Source organism: Zeus faber (genome assembly GCF_960531495.2).
Source record: "Zeus faber genome assembly, chromosome: 13".
Taxonomy (NCBI): Eukaryota; Metazoa; Chordata; class Actinopteri; order Zeiformes; family Zeidae; genus Zeus; species Zeus faber.
The window spans coordinates 4,085,898-4,089,078 of NC_137198.1; positions in this window are offsets into that span (position 1 = coordinate 4,085,898).

Genomic DNA, 3,181 nt, shown 5'->3' on the forward strand with positions numbered 1-3,181 from the left:
ATTATTAGTAAAACCCTAACCAACAAAATTGAAAAAGTAATTCCATTCATAATTCATCCAAGGGCAGACACTCATCCAGACATATGCGCCCTTTATTCAGTCTGATCAGAATATCTCAAAGGAACAACTTAAATACTGTTATTGCTTCTTTAGATGCCGAAAAAGCATTTGACAGAGTTAATTGGACATATCTCTTTTCCACCCTCAACAAATTTGACTTTGGAGAGTCGCTCATTCAATGGATCAGAATCCTGTACAACTCTCCATCTGCTTCTGTCATCACAAGTAGTTACACTTCCCAGCGTTTCACTCTACAACCCCGGCACAAGACAAGGATATCCGCTCTCCCCTTTACTATTCGCCCTATTCAATGAAGCCCTCGCGGTGGCCATCCGCCAAAAGAGTAATATCATTGGCATAGAACCGGGAGACACTGTTCACAAAATCAGATTGAATGCAGACGATATTTTGTTGTATTTACGAAACCCAATATCATCCCACCAGAAGTGTTCAATCTTATATCTACATTTTCAGCTATCTCAGACTATTCAGTAAACTGGACTAAAAGCATGGTCTTACCACTCAGTGGGGAGGACTGGTAGGCTGTAACAAAGAAACTTCCCTTCACCATCGCAACAGGCAACATTAGATACCTTGGTATTGATATCTCCACCAATCTGTCAGATTTGTTTACCCTTAACTCCATTGCTCAAATCTATTGAAGACCTCACTTGATGGCACATCCTACTCATCTCACATCTCATTGGTAGGATAGCAGCAGTGAAAAATGAATATAGTACTAAAAATAAACTAAATACTTTCAATGACCCCAGTCCAACCAACAGTAAATTGGTTTAATACTCTAAACTCAATAATTATTAAATTCTATTGGGAATACAAGTAACCGAGAATTAAACCAGCAACACTAGAGAAAAATGAAGACAGTGGAGGCCTAGCAGCCCCAAACTACTAACTAGCAAACCATCTTCAATTTATAATTAAATGGTTACAACCAGAGCAACATCTGGGCCATGGATGGCGAAACATTGAACAAACAGAATGTCAGGAGTAATCATTACCGGATCTACCATTCCTTACTGAATCAATAAGGAAACATAATTTCTTTATAAACCCATTCATTGCAACAACTGTCAGCCTGGTGGAGATTCCTCAAAATAAGTGGTCACACTATCTGAAAACAAATTCACCCCAATGTGGCATGACCAAACCCAATAATCTCCAGACCAATAATCTTCAGGTCTTGGAAAAGACAAGGAATCTCACATGTGTAACACATTTTTGAAAACAATTTTCTTATATCCTATCCAACCTTAACCCAAAGGTATAATATCAGTGATCAGTTTCCTTCAACTACAGCGGTCTCTGAAAGTTAAAATCAGATTGACAAACAACATCCTACAACCACCTCCGATGATTGAACATCTTACTCATGTAGGTAATTTAAAAAATCCCCTTTTCAGAATATACAAACTTTTATTAAAAACAGATGACACTTTATCTTTACCTACCATGAAATTGGAAAGAGACCTTCCTCGACCTTTCCACCGATATCAGCCTGTGGAAGCTTATTTGCAACAACATCTTTTCTGTGACCCAAAATTCCAAAATTAGGCCTGATGGGGGCACGGAGCTGCCTGACATGGTGGGCCACTCTTGTGTCCGTGGGTGGTCGCTGTGTGTTGGGCGCCTCCGGGTACAGGAGGTGGCCGTGCTCTGGCGCGTTGGATCAGCGTGGCTGCTCCCCGGCCTGCTGGACCGCTCTGTTGATCTGGTTGTGCTTTGCCTCTCTCTCCCAGTGCAAAAACTCATACTCAGTACATCCACCACACAACAGTACCAGGGTTTGCGGGACGGGTAGGGTACGAGCTATGTGGGTGGGAATGTGGCGGGCGGCTGCGATCTTGCTCGTCACAATCCTGCCCCGACATGCTTCACGCCACTCCCGAAAAATGAATTCCACTCATATTAGCCTACAACACTTTCACTGGCACACAAATCCTACTCCGGACAAGACTCCACCAGACCAGGGTCTGCGGGGCAGGAGGGGTTTGAGTGCTTCCGGTTTGACTTGCTTGAAAGACTTGCTACCCCACACCCAGCAATTTGAACTGCAATTGCCAACAGCTTAAATTGAGCACTGGGGTTTTACGGGGTGGCGAGGCGCTGATGGGTTGCGTGGGGGGGTGTGGTTGGCCAGGGGGCGGCTGGCTGGGCTAGAGTCCTGGCGGTCTGCACGAGGGGGGGGGCGTTATGTGTGCGGCTGTGGGGGTGGGTTTTATGTGTGCGGCTGAGGGGTGCAGAGTCTGCTCGCTCTCTCTGGGACTGGGTTATGCTCCTCGGGCCGGGCGAGGGTGTTGCTCCACGGGCTTCTGGCTTCTCTGGGGACTGGGGGGTTGGTTTTCTGTGGCTGCAGGGCGGGGTACTTGGGGCTTTCCTGCGGTCGTGGAGTGTCTGCACAACTGCAGGACTCAGGGGTGGCTTCAGGGCCTTTTCCGCTGCTTGGAGGCGCCACGACATAACCTTATACACCAGAACCAATTGACACACACACACACACACACACACACACGTCACACATTTGTTTGGTTAATTGTCTCACCTGTGGTGATTCTCCCTCTTGGAGTCGTAACGATGATTAGTTGTTAAAAGACCAAAACATGGTGAGATGATTCTCCAAAGAGGGGGTTGGTGGTGGTTGTATGTAATAAAATTGCTGTGCTCTGCTCGTCACCCAGGTCATCCACAGGACAGAGTTATTGCAGCAGTTGTTGATGATTAAAGAATGAATAAAGAGTCATTGCAGGTTGACCAGTTCAACTCCACTTGCAGACTGACTGTCCTAGATGCAATGGAACAAATACTCTGTGTTGTCCGTCCTGCATGCTGAGAGCACAGGCAAAAAAATATAAAAAATAAAATAAAAGTAGATCCTCGGAAAAGTACATGGAGCATGAGTGGGTACTTCATAGTACATACAGTGCTACACAGAACATGCTAGATGTCATATAGCCGCTGCACTTCCTGTCAGCACGTTGTCATGACAAGGCTGCACGCTGCGGGGGAAACAAGAGCAAGGCGGAAACTAAGAAAAACAAAGTAAATTTATTTCAACTTTTACAACTGGATCCAAACAAAGTTCTCATAAATAAAGATACACCGC